Raw genomic sequence first — 14480 nt, 5'->3', positions numbered from 1 at the left:
AACCCTCGGTTTGATTTTTTTTTTTCCCCCAGTACCCGATTTGGAAACACTCCAGAGTTGGGAAAATACCTGTCGGTACGCGGTTTGGCATCCCCCGGCATGCAGGGAGGGGAGCAGAGCGCAAGCTCCTGCCGTTTACGCTGCCTGGTTTATACGCAATTAAACTGAAAGCAGGCAGGGTGAGAGAAATCGGCCTTTTCCTCCCTGGAACCCGCCGCCGCGGAGAGAGATGCGCCGGGTACTGTGCAAGGCTCTTTGAGCTGAGACCCGCTCCGCGCAACCAAGTTCAGGAAGCGACGTAGTCGCCTGCCACTAAATTCGCGGCACAACTGTATCACATCCCTCCAGTGCGGGTCAGGAGCATCTTCCCCTCTGGGAGAGGGTACAAGGCTCTGGCGAACCTCCTCCGCCCCGCCATCTCTTTGCAGGGGGGACCAGTGAGACGGCGCGGGGACTGCACATCCCGGGGCTGCCCATCCGCGCCCTCAGCAGTCCCGCAGCACCTTACCGCCTGCCCTCCGCACAGGAGGGTTACAACTTCATCTTCACATGACCTGCCCCGTTGCCTCCTTCACCTGGTCAAAGTATTCGTGGCCGGTTTTCTGTGCCCACCCTTCGTCAAGCGCTACCGGGCAGGGGGGCTCAGCCCGTTCTCCCGCAGCGCTTGCAACAGGTCCTAGTTTTAAGCAGACGAGTTTGGTGCAGAAAGTCTCTCTATTTCACACGAAATTTCTATGGTTTGTCTGTGTTTCTCTCTCTCTTTTTAAAATCCGTCTCCTACATGGTTACTTCTTTCTTGTATGAAATGATCCTGAATTTAAATAATTACGGAAAGATTTTACCTCTATGTAAAAGAAAAGAAAAAAAAAATACGACGGCAAATGACTGTTAAAAACTAGAGCTTAAAAGCCACCGAGGACATAGTAGTGTCTGTTAACTTTTTGCGGGCACCATAGAGATAAGAAGAGTTATTTTACTGATCTACATATATAGCCTAAAATGTGAAAATATACAGTGTTCAGGTTTTTTGTTTTGTTTGTGTTTTTTTAGTCAAGAAGTAGAGAGTATTTTATATTTAAATTAATGAATGTGTTGAGCTGAATTTCACTCGACGCTTTGCATCCCGTCTTAATCTGTACTCGTTATAAATAAAAAGTAAACCCTATTTATTACACACGTGGAGAGTTAGAAAGGTACAAAATGCCACGATTTAACAGACGATGCAGAAAATACTACATTCTTTTTGTTTGCCGCAACTTAGCAGCATTAACAAGGCTGAGATGAAGGACGTTAATGCCGACTAAAGGTTACAGTATTACTTTTTAACTTCACAGAAGCCAAGCTTTTGCAAAGTAAGTTAAAGAGTTAAGAAACAGGAGGTAGATGAGGAAAATACCGTGCTGAAGATAATTTGATAGAGATCGAACTATGTATTTTACATTCCCATTGACACTAACTACACGTGGGTAATGTGGGGTATTTTTTTGGGGGGGGGGATGTTTCTGTTTTTTGTTGTGGGTTTTTTTTTTAAAGTTTATTTAGCTAATTTAATTTATGATCTTACTTTTAGTTTTATTTTTGCATGAGAAAGAGAAGAAATCTCACAGGAATTTACTGTCTCCTTGCTCTCTCTGGTGCAAGTACTGTGGAAGAATAGGAATGAATGAGTTAAGCAGCTTGCGGGAATATCAGTGATGATGCAGGGTATTTAAACCTAATGTTTCTTCTCACTTGATAAGACTTTTCAGCATCTCTACTGCTAAAGACTTGCACTCGGACAGTCGGTCTTTTGTGCAGGAATCCTTGTGAAGTGGGAATCGCAACTCGTGTTGTAACTTTAGTAATTCACATTCAGCACTTACATTTGTATTTTGACATCAATTCATTACAGCCGTAAACAAACCACAAGTGAATCTCTATCTACTATGCTTTACCTCTGTCGTACAGGATTACTCGACCACAAAGCCTCGAGCTTTTTACATAATACAGTTAAGCTAAAGCTTCGGAAATACGAGAGAGGGAGCGACAATTTAGGGATGACTTTTAAACAGCCGAAATTGCAAAGGCTGAATTAAGAGTCTGAACACAATGCAGATTCCCACTGCACAGCCAAGCAGGCAGCAATGGACACTTGTTTACAAAGACTGGATTTGTGTGGAACAGGAGAAAACTTGCACGAGGTAGGCAACAAAACATTTTGTTGAAGGAGAAAAAAAATGCAGACCTTAAGAGGGCTGGCATACGTACCATATGAGCACAAGCTGAGAGAGCTGGCTACAGACTCCGATCTTGCCAACACTTAGAAACATGCCCAACCTCATTCTTAGCGGTGTTTGGGCTGAATGCAATAGAAATTTCTTTGGGGAAAGCAATTATGCATGCGCTTAATTGTTTGGAGCACCTGGGCTTAATGTGCCACGGGTCAGATGCTACTTCTTGCACCTCAGTTCATTTAATATATGTATTATGACCCTCTTAAAGATGTTTATAGTGGTGTAAGCGTGCCTTGCTTCTACTAGTGATGAATCAGTGGGTTAATGCCTGTGAATGAAATTTGTAGATCAGGCTTCTGATGATTCTACTGACTGACCTAAAACAAAAATGCACAGAGAAAAGCAGCTGCCAGTAAAGAAAAAGACAAAGATAAGAGTCTCCGCATATCCTGCAGTGATGTCTCATGCACAATTATATATATGTGATTCATCCCAGCATGTAAAGTTCACATATGATACTACCAAGAATGAGAAGTGGGATGACCAGCATGAGAAATGTGATCAGGACTATGAATTTAGTGTCTAACTTCCCTCCATTTCAGGGAGAGGGAAGTGCCTAAACCCCTCCAGGGATCTTGTCTTTTAGAAAGTCGATATGACTCCTGTTTTGGGGATGTGAGGAATTATTTGCCAGAATAGTCAGCATGTTATCAGAGATACGGACCTACATAGGAAGGGAGCCACCCTCTATCATTTCACCTCCGTCATCATTCAAAATCTGCAAACCAGAGAGATGTGACTCTCTTGACTGAAACTATCAACTGGTAGCAGCAATGGACAGGGAACAGGGTATACACGGAGAAGGACAAATTTCAGGAGAGGCTAAACTGTGAATTTGCATCCATCATCAACCCCAGCTTTGCAGGACCTCCTAAGGTTTTGCTGGGTGAAGGAATGAGCCAAACCAACAGCCAAAGGAGGAGCTTACACTGAGCAGAGCCCCAAGAGGAGGAGTGGTGAAAAGTGATTCATCTGACTCTTTCTGGGATAGATATAATCTCAATGCCCAGAGATGCCATGCACCCAACTGTGTGACTGATGCAGCACCTTAACAGTGTCACCGCCTCTGGAGACATTTCTTTGCAGCACTCTTGTTCTACGTTTCCTCAAGAGAGAATTTTAATAATCATGAAGTTACTGCAGCAGCAATCTGTGTTGATGCCCCAAGTTTTTATCCTCCTTAGTCTGGCTCAGCTTTGCTGGGTTTGTTAAGGGCCAGAGGCAGAGGGCAGGGGCTGCCTCTCTCCTCCTATACTTCACAAGAAGCACCCCTGTCTGTCTTAAAAAATACCAGAATATCACCAATGAGATAGTTGTTTAGGTCTTAGACAGCTGTTGATAAACCTGTAAGTAGGAGTTGAGGCTGGGTTAAATTTTCCACTACAAAAATACTTTTTAGTGGTTTGTCTTGTGTAAGCTTCTCATACCTGTGGGCCAGATGTGTGAAATGCATCACTGTGAAGTTAGGATGCAATGCATTTTGCCTTCCTGAAAGTGGAATTTGGGTATTTGGTGCATAATAAAAGGGGAGAGGCTATGTGGAATTGCAGACACATGTCTAGAGCTGAGCAAATGTCCAGTTTTATTTTCCCAGCACTCAAATCACAGGAAGAGCAGAGGGCTTAGTCCTGGTCATTGTGTTACTGGTCATATACCAGCGAATGAGGGAGATTACAGGGAAGGGCCGCTAGAGCGATTAAAGGTCTGGAAGGAGCTACCTATAAGGAAAGATGAAAAGAATTAAATACATAAGGCAAGCCAAGGGGACAACGTGACTGTGGTTTACAAGTACATGAAAGACAACTATGAAGAGGAAGGGGAGGGACTGTTTTCATTAGTTAAAAGTGATAAGACAAGAAATAACAGGTGCCAACTGAAGTAAACCAAGTTCAGTTTTAAGAGCAGGGGCAATGCTGATCCTAAGATCAAATACACAGGAGAATATGCTCCCAGGGAAGCTGCAGATTCAACATCATTTGAACTTTTCAAGTCAGAGCTTGACAAGAACCTTGGAGGGAAAAGTTTAAGAAATAGCAGAGGCGAAGCCAAAAAGCACTGGGATGTACTGCATGACCTAGAACCTCAGATGATTTTGAGGCCATTCTAGAAGGCTGTGCAAAACAAACACAAACAGACACTCTGGGCCTTTGGATGATTTATTTCTCCACACAGTTCAAAATTAAAAGAAGCAGGGAGGAGGAGTCTAAGAGAGGAAAATCAGTCATTTAATATGATTCCACTAATCCCTAGAGGAGAAGTCAATTACTTGAAATACTTGAGAGTACAGGGTGGAGAAGGGAATGGAAATTGTTGAAAAGCTGCCATCTGCTATAAGTACTTGCTGGTTTGGAGACTTAAAAAATATGCATTGTGTACCATTATCCTATGCTCATTACATGCCTAGATTAATACAGATAACATCACTCACACCTAGTATTTTCTGTGGCATTTCATGTACTCAGGTTCACATCATAACAACCTCCAGCACTAATTGTAACATTTGGGCTTTTGATCTTCTGCTCTGGTAAGAATAGATGCCTTGTACCAGCACATGGCAGGGAAAATAAAAAAGAAAAATGTCTCCTTTGGTTCCAGGACATTTAAAAGGAGCAGTAAATCTGACCCACTTGGATGTCAGGGAACAACTCTGGCATAAGGAGGATTTTGCAGATAGAACAGAAATAATATAATTACTTTATTGCATGCTCCAGCCCCTCTGAGGGTGAGGACATGCTAACAGAGCAGCAACTGCAGCTCAGCTGACACTGAGTGCCCTGGATAGCTCAATTCATACCAGCCCTGCTGGTGTTTTGATTTGTGTTAGGAGCTGTGCAGGTAGATTTCTCTCCTGTGCCCCAGACTTCACTCCTGCAGTTAGCAGTGGACAACCAGAGAGAGATTCAGGACACCGAATGTACATGGTCTAGAAAAAAAAGAAATCCACGGTAGCTACAGTGTTAATAGACAAAATGTAACAGTAGCATTCACTCTCTATCTGATCCAAATTTCTTAGTATAGATTTGCCTTTCTCAGGGTCAGTTTGCTTGGCTTTCAGTCAAAATTAAGTATAAATTATAAATCATTGCAAAAGTTCCTATAGGGCATAAACAGGGGATTGAAAGCCTCCGTGTATTCTTCCTTCCCTAGGCATCCCCCACTGCACTTAATAGCTGACCTGAGAAGTCCTAGGACATCATCTGTGGCCTCTTGACTGGGAGACTCTCACTCTGCCAGTAAAAACAACTCAGTTAAAGGGGAATTTTATGACATAAACATTCTTTTTCAGCAAATAAATAAGAGATATGAAAACTTTGTACAGAAGCCTAAATCACTACTAACTTTGGCCCAAATTTGAGACAGTGAAATTAAGACAGAAAGATTTTTAAATCCCAAAATGTCTTTCCATTATCCCTCTACATAAGGGATTAATTGTTCGGGTCAACAGGATGCAGAGATGCTTTGATCCTAAGGAAACTGAGCTCCTGACAAGCTTCTACTTTCACCTTTTAGAAATTGTGACAAATTAGAATGATGAAACAGGAAGTGTTCAGGAAAAAATGATGTTGTTTCTAGCATGACATTATGATGCTCATATCAGCAGGTGATATTATTAGGAAAGGCACCCAGTGAAGTGATGGCTTCTCTGCTCCGCCTGTCACTTCCTGCTCTTCATCTCCATTTTTTAAGAGAAAGGACTGGTTTTATTTCTCTCTCTCCCTTTATCCTTATTTCATCACTCCTTCAAGAGTGATGGGATAAATTCTGGTGGCTCATTCATTGCCCACATAGGAGTGTTTCATACAGTGGGTTTGCAGAGCATTTTCAGTAGCTGCCCAACAAACTGGCATCAAGAAAATGACTGGAGCCTCTTTCTCAGGGAGACTGCAGAGAGGATACAGTGAGAGTGTGTCACAGCTCAAGCCTCAGGTGTAATTTGACTGGATGAGACAGAAACTAGCTTTCAGTCTCAAACTCAATTTGCTGCTTTAAATACAGTACATGGTGTGAAACAGAATTAGTTTCTTTCAATATTTTTGCAGCCTTCCAAGAAAAGCAGGCAGTACCTTTGCCACGTGAGCCTCAGCAGGAGCTGCTGTGGTTAGAGTGGGATTTTCTGTGGGACAGACACTACTGTCCCAAAACTGAGACCCTCCTTACCCACAGAGAACATGAAACTTCTCCCAGTGTGAATCTCAGTGTGATTAGGAGTAGTAAATCCCAGAAACCTAAGTTCTGTAGGAGACACACAATCTGCCCTTTACTGGCTGGCACCCTTTATATTTCACCCTCCTCAGCACACCAATGACCTCACACACACAGCAGTGACCATGCAGAAAAAAGGCTTTGTGTCTGAGCTGTTAGGAGAATCACAGTTGGGACTTTCACCACAACATCCCTTGATCGATCCGGAGATGGAGGAAGAAAAGCCCGACTGAGATGTGAAGGTGCTCTTAACCACGCTCAGCACCACTAATGCATTCTCACAGCCACAGATGAAGCCACAAGTTAATCTCCTAAATTGTTTTTTCTCCACTTAACATCCCATCTGAGCCCAAGTCTGCCCGTACGTAGCAGGTCTAAACCTGGGTATGCATGCCGGTGCCACCTTGTACCATCTGCCCTGTACCCAGTGCGTACAGCCCAGCTCATCAACTGTGAAATGCGTTGGCTAGCAATTAGAAAAGTTTCAGGAAGACATGTTGTCAAGCTCTCTAGATATAGACCTTAATGACAGAAATATAAAGAGAAAAATATTTTGAAAATTTAGATCCTGATTAATAATAAAAACTCCAGTTAAAAAGCCACTTACTTGGCTTTTTAATAAATGCACCAACATTTGTCACATAGACACATAGAATTTTCTGCTCAACTTCCCCTAGTAAGACACATGTGCAGTTTTAGGCTGAACATATGCTTATGAGACAAGGCTGAGGAAAGAACAGGATATATTAGGACTCGTTTTATTTGTGTGCAAGGTTGTAATTCTTCTTTTGGTTTAATAATAAGAATTTACTAGAAAAATCTAGTACAAACATGAATGACAAACCTTACATAGAATGCACACATCCAGTGTTGTAAGGTCTCTCCGTGTTAATGATTCTTCAGTATCATCTACTCAGGACTGTATGTAGGTGCTGAATTAGGACCTGGTGCTCAGCAGGTCTCTTTGGCAAAGCAATGCTAATGCTGACCAATGAACGGCAACGCTTGTGTGTAATAAATGAAACTCTGTCTTAGGAGTTTTGCATGTAGGTCTTCCCTGGGTCACCCTAGAGTTTGTAAATTACAAGTAGAGCTGGATATATTTTCCTACACTAAAATCTTACATGTCTAATCCCACAGTGGCACAAGCAATGGAAGCCGGAGGTCTGCAGGCCAAATTTTGCACCGCTTTCAAAACACACCAGCCCTTCCTCAGAGACAAAAGATGCCAAAATTACTGAGCAGGTTTATTCTTTATGATACTCTTTGTGACATGTTGCTTTCCCCTGCGTTCTATTTTTGTTATCTAAGGACAAGTATATTTCCCAAATTGTTTAATTCCTTTTTATATCTCTTAAAAATATTATTATTTTTTTACTTTCTTTTGGTACTACAATTACAACTTAACCCATAAAACTGCTTTACAAATTGATTATTTTAGGAGACTTCCACAATTTGTTTATTTTGTGATACTCCTAAGCTGATGCAAATGTCTGCAACCATTTGTGTTAGTTATCCAAAACGTTCATGTCCACGACAGGCTATTCTGAGCTCTTAAGTTTCGCCCTTTCACAGATCAGTTTGAGCATCTTCTAGTGGCACTGGACTATCCTTAAAGGCCCAAGGATAACTCAAAACAGGTTTGGATACTCTAGCACAGCAGTACTAGAGGTGGGCTCATTTTTAATTTTGAGGAATGACAGCTCATTCTTTAGTCTCAGCATCATTCTCATTGAGACTGAAGAGTTGTGTGCCTTTTCAGCATTGTCTGTTTAAGCTGTAGCAGTTCCGTCAGCTCTCTGTAGCCTAAATCCTCATTTAACTTCAGTGTAAATTTCTACTTTAAAAGGTAACCTCCAGGCAAGGTATGACAGTACATCTCTGCTTAGACTGGTGGGTCCACAGCAGTTCACACTGGGCAAACTCCAGTCCGTGGCCAGTGTCAATCACTATTATACTAAGACTTCACTCTGTGTCAATACCTTTTGTGAGACACAGAAGTTTCATGGCGTTTGGGGCAAAATAACTGTCTGACTTGTAGGGGTAAAAAAATATCACCTCTCTATTGGTGAGGGCAGGGGACATGGGGAGATATTTCCTCGAGAAGTCCTGGAGTTTCCTCCTTGCAAGTTCTAGGTTGTTGCTGGACTGAGTTAATGCATGGCTGCTGTAGGTTACCTGAACTCCGCTGGACATGGACAAATGACCTCTGTTCGTTACTCATGGATATCTCCCCTTTGCCAGCCACTAAAACAGAAGCAATGTCAGAGGCCACTCCAGAATGGTGTGACCTGTGAGCGCTGCAGGTGTGACAGAGGTGTGACAGGGCATAAGCTATCTCCCTCCTCACGCTTTGCCTTCCCTTGGATGGCCATGCACTACAGATTGTTGCTCTCCTGGAGGCAGAAGGCAACATTTCCAGGGCTGACAATTTGGCATCCCTCACCACCCATAATTGGGCTTAAAATGTGTGTAAATAATTGCTACAAAAGTGTTACTTTGTTTAATGGAAATCGTTGCTACTTCTCTTGGGTGTGGGGTTTTTTTTTTTCTTGAGCATTTTTTTAATTTACCTGGTATATTATCTACTACCTTTGATCTCAACCACAGATCTCCCCCAGCTCATAATGAGGTAAAATTTCCTATCAAAGCCTCTGCCCTCATTTGTGCAAGATGAGATCTGTGCAAGTCGGTGAGGGAACAAAGTGTAATCCAGGGAAAGGGAAGGAGCAGCTGAGGTAAGACAGGTTTCCCCGTGCATTCTGAGTGGGGATGCTGAGGCAGCTTGCTGTCCCTTGCCTCTTCCTCTCTGATGCCTCCATGTCTTCAGACAGCAATACTGGGCTTTGACCATGTCATGGTTTAGCAAGGAGCTGCTTTTGCTTGGTAACAGGAGGAAGGGGTTGCAGTGCAGACCCGGTAAAGAGTTCTGAGACTTTCCCCCGGCTCTTAGGTTCAGACCCACCTCCAGGCTGGCTGGGCCAATCTGCCATCACTATTTAAGGATGGGAATTTGAAGTGCTTGGGAGGAGGTGTAAGACTGATACAAGATGGAGACAACCATGCAGACCCTACAGTGAGAGAAGGAGGAAGGAAGGAGGAGCACCAGACCAGAGACCCCTCTGCAACCCGTGGTGCGAATGCAGCTGTACCCCTGCAACCCATGGAGGGCAATGGCAGGACTAAGAGCCACCAGCAGCTCCATGTGAGTGCACTCAGATGGGCAGGAGACTGTGTGAGGAGGTGGGCATGGCACAGGCTCTGCTGGAGAGCCTGTGTGCCGCAGAGCAGACCCACACAAGAGACACAGAGGAGCTGCAGCCTTTGGGATGAATGCACATCGGAGTGGCCCGTGCAGGGCTGCTGGGTGTGTGAGAGACCCTGTGCTGAAGCAGGGAGGATCGTCAAAGAGCCTGTCTACCCTGAGGAGAGACAAACGACAGAAGCCATCGAGAACAGACTGACTGAAACCCCCATTCCCTGTCCCCCTGAGCCGTTCAGTGGGGGAAGAGAAAAAGACACTGGGATCAGGGCTCTGAGTCTGGGAAGAGGGGAGATGTGGGGAGAAGGTGGTCTGAAAGGGCTGATTGTGCTCTTCATCATTGTACCACTCTGTTGTTTTGAGTTTGTTATGTTTTGAGGGTTTATAGTTATGTTTTAGTTGGTGGTGGATTCAATTCTTTTCTGTTTTCTTCCCCAAGCTGAGCAGCCTGCTCTGTTTTGTCCGGGATCATAAGCGGCAGTTAAGCCCTCCCTGCCCTTTAGGAATTGTCAAGTCAGTGGTACTTGAGTCTAATAGTGGTCTTTTGTCCCTTGATGGGCCTAAACCATGACAGACCACCTTAGTACTGTCCTTCCATGGCCTGGAAGTGTCATGCAATAGGATATTGATCTAGCAGGGCTTTACAAAATCCAATACTTCCCATCTTCCCCAAGCTACAAAGTCCTCCATGAGCCTGGTTCTCTGCTTACTCAATTCTAGCTATGAGGTACTGATCTGTGTCAGGGTAGGTAAGAAGAAAAGCTGTAATTCCAGACCTTAAACTTCAGTCTTGCTACAAATCCACTCTGAAATACACCCTAACCTTATAGAATATTCAAGAGCATGAAATATTCTTGGCAGCAAGTCATAATAAATGGCTCCCTGAATACCAACTACAATACACAACTGTTTTAAAAGGAAATTTGCTGTAGAGTGAACAAAGCTTAGCAAGATTAGCTCAAGATCATATTCATCTACTGCTTTCCAGTTACAGATGTTGCACGTGATACTCAGTGGCACAATATGCCATCTATAAATTGTCAAATTCATTTTAAAAGACAACAGAATGTTGTAATCTGTTTTTCATCTAACCCATTTGCATAATGATGAAATTAGGGACTGTAAATGCCTTAGTTTTAGCTTTGTTACGCAACAGACATATGTAGCAATATGTTTTAGTCTTTCTTAGCCAACACAAAGCATTCTTGCTTGATGTTTAGGTGTGAATTATCGACACTAAATCAAACCTACATAGGGCAATATTAAACAAAGGTAGTTGTTTGTCTGGTTTATGCACTGCACAAACCATCTCTCGTGACAGCCACTTAACATTCTATTTATCTGCAATATCTTTGGTGTCTTGCAGAGCAAGAATTATGTTCATCTGCTGAAAACAGAAACTAAAATATAACAAATGTGTCTAACTTGACACACATTTGTCCTGGGCAACCAGCTCTGGGTAGTTCTTTTTGAGAAGAGGTCTGGGCCAGATACCTTCCACAGATCCCTTCCAACCTTAACCCTTCTGAGATTCTGTGAATTCTATAAATCGCTTCTTATTTCATGCTCTTAAATGAACAAGAAATTAAGAAGCTAATTTCTCAGATGCTGTGAAAAAGATAACCACCAAGAATCCCTGTACCTTACAAAGCAGAAAGCACCCCACCAAGATTTATTCTAGGTACGGGTCATAATACCCTGGACAAGTCAGAAAAAATAATGTCTCAATGTTTTTCCTGTGTTTGAAAAGCCTAATAAATCACCTAGCTGCATGGCAGGCTTTTTCATCGCTTGCATGGTGTGTGAAGCTCCATGGAAGCAAAGCAGGCAAAGGCCAGGCTTGTCCCAGGGGCACCGCACACGGCTGCACTGCCGGCAGCCACAGCCTGAGCGTCACCTCTTTAGCACTGAGATGGTAAGTCCTCAGTATCAGACTTTATCTAACAATTAGGTATATTCCAAAATTATTCAATGCCATCTTCCCAAGTGCTCTACAACAGAAACAAATGGTGATCCTTTCAGTTTGGCACTGATTTGGAACAATTCAGAATTCAAGCAGTCTATAGACTATACATGAGAAGATAATCTACGTGCTTGTCTACATGCAAACAAAAACTTTGCTGCAGCTAATGGTAACAGTAGCCCCTCAAAGAAGATGCCATAAAGACTTCATAAAGCACAGAGTGCGAGAGGAAAAGTGGAGGAATCTTTGAACGGGAATGAAAAATGAGACATCTTTGTTTTTTCTTGCCCAACTTTCATTATTTTGTCATCAGTGGATCTTTAAAATCGAAACCACAAAAATATTTAAAACCTTGCTATAAAATCCTTTTGCACATAGATATCAATTTCTTTAGTTCAGTAAACTTTTAGCAGAAAAAGAATTATTAAGAACAAAGATATCCCCAGGATTATGGAAAAAACCCAAGTTTTGCAATACGGCAAGTATTAAAATAACCCATATGATGTCTTTCTCTCTTGTACACTATTTGTGCAAGAGCTACCAGTGATGCTGGAAAAAGGAGTCTTATTTTCTACAGATGCGCAGCAAAATGGACCAACAGTTTGCCAATGTTTTTCTAAAAATTCCTCTTGTTTTATCTAAAACATTCTTGTAACGAAAAGTAAACTTTGATGTCCTGATGGGAAAATTTTGAATCTCTTGTAAATTTTTGAGAGGTTAAAAACTCATCAAGCACATGAGCCGAGCCTTTAGTTTGTATGAAAGAGCACCACTAGCGTTCATAACCCTAGGACTCAAATCAATTGACAACAACCGTTTGCACTACCTGATCTTTGCTGTGTCAAAGTTGCAAAGCATTGAATATAAAGTGCCATCAAACATTCACCACCTTCTGCTGCCACACTCAGCGGTACAATTCCCTCCAGCTTTGGTGGCACCCTCATCCCAAGCATTTGAAATAAAAACTCTTTTGAAGCTATTTCCTCTGAAGAAACTATTTCAGTTGAAAAGACTTGCAACACCCTTAACAGACTAGCAAAACCTCTCACATGTATTCAACTGTCTCGTGGAAGTTAATGCACACACAAGCAAGCAGTGAGAGATTTCCTTATTTTGCTCCAGCAGAAATCACATTACTTTAAAGAGTTTTTTCACCCAGTTCTTTTGTTACTTTACAATCAAGATTTCTATTTCATGACAATACAAAGAAAAGCTTTTTAAAAGGAAGATAAAGAAGTCTTTACCAAAAAAGCCAGTGGCCGCTCTGTTTTTCCTCATCAGGTACATGGTCCAGGATAGAGGAGAAGACATGCCAAACTGCCCGTGGTTCATGTTTATGTTTATATGATAGCCAGGCAGTGGCCAGACACTGCAAAAGACCAGTAGAAACTAAACAAGATGAGGGGAGAGCTCTTCCTTTTCACTCCACTCTTTCTCTGCCCTAGAGAACATTATTTAACATGAGCAAATTGAAAAATGACATACAGCCATACTTAGTATGTGTTTTTTTTTTCTTCCACTAACCAAACTCACATGAGACTTCCCATCTTTCTCTCTCTCCTCTCCTCTCCCTCCCTCTGTCTCTCCTTTTTTTTTTTTTTGCCTCAGGCATTTATAGGCTAGTAATTTTCATTTAGCTTCCCAGATGATTTTTCTCTGCCCAATTAGAATGTAAGTGGATGAAGATTTAAGTTCAGAGTTTTGCTGCTAGAAACCAGGTTGGGATTGTTCCTGTTGTTTTGCCTGATGAGCTCTTTCAAAGGTGCAAGGGTCTACTACCAGTAAATAGGCTAATGATAGGGATAACAACTCTTTCTGCAGACTTTCCCTGCTCAGAGTATTTTATAGTCACTAACACTAGACAGTGGTATCACAAGAATGCCTCTGACTACGAAGAGGAGATTTTTTTTTTCTACTAGGTACACAGGGCAGTTTAAGCACAACCTCCTTCCCCTTGTACATGAGAATAATTCCAGTGGCAACTTTAGGATTAGAGTTTTGTATGAGACATGTTAACAGAAGTTGCCTCCTGTGTTGTGATAAATTCATAAACATAAGTTCAGTATCTGAAAAACGTGAAATTTCTTCTGCAGGCAAAGTGATACACATCTCCCTTCTCTGTTGTTTAAGAGGAAATAATCCTTCCTAGGTGTATAAAAGTGTTATATTTATATACATAAGAACCTGTCAAATTTGTCACCAACAGTGAAAATCAACAGTTTAATAGAAATTCACAGATGAACAGATACATGGATAAGTGGAGGAGAGGATGGATAGACAAGTAGAGAGGTTTTAAAAAGTGTTAAACCAAACTTCAAAGTTTAGTCCAGCTGTTTTGCAAAACATATTGGAATGCTACAGTCACTGAAAGAGTGCAAAGCGCAGATGGAGCACAGGCAGGACTTAGTTTGAAATGGAGACTTACAGAGTATCACTTATACCACAGCAATGTAAAAGTCTTGTGCATTTGGTGGCTCACATGGTGATCCTCTCCCTCTTTTTTTTCCTTTTGGTTAAATTTAAGCAGGCTAGGATACCTAATGTCTTCCCTGTACTTTTTCACTTCCAACCCTTAAGATTCTGTGATCTTTTATAATCCATTTCTCTACCTAGAAAATGGAGAGATGGTCATAGATAGTGATAAGAAGAAACAAAATCAAGTAGGAGCAGTTAATTTGGGTAGACAGAAATGTTGCGAAATGTTTTGGTTTCTTTGGGGTTTATTTTCTGTTTTTTTGTTTGTTTGTTTGTTTTGTTTTGTTTCTGTTTTCCAGATTCT

At 42.0% G+C, this 14480-nt stretch overlaps 1 protein-coding gene across 5 annotated transcripts in view; it reads right to left on the bottom strand.

Annotated features, from left to right (window-relative positions):
* RUNX1 (RUNX family transcription factor 1) overlaps window positions 1-14480 on the bottom strand; it is a 176904-nt gene that overhangs the window by 83330 nt on the left and 79094 nt on the right. The window lies entirely within an intron of this gene.

This window comes from Colius striatus, chromosome 1, assembly GCF_028858725.1.
Source record: "Colius striatus isolate bColStr4 chromosome 1, bColStr4.1.hap1, whole genome shotgun sequence".
NCBI classification, from domain to species: domain Eukaryota; kingdom Metazoa; phylum Chordata; class Aves; order Coliiformes; family Coliidae; genus Colius; species Colius striatus.
Note: the sequence above shows the minus strand (reverse complement) of the source record. Positions and strands in the feature narration are given on the sequence as shown.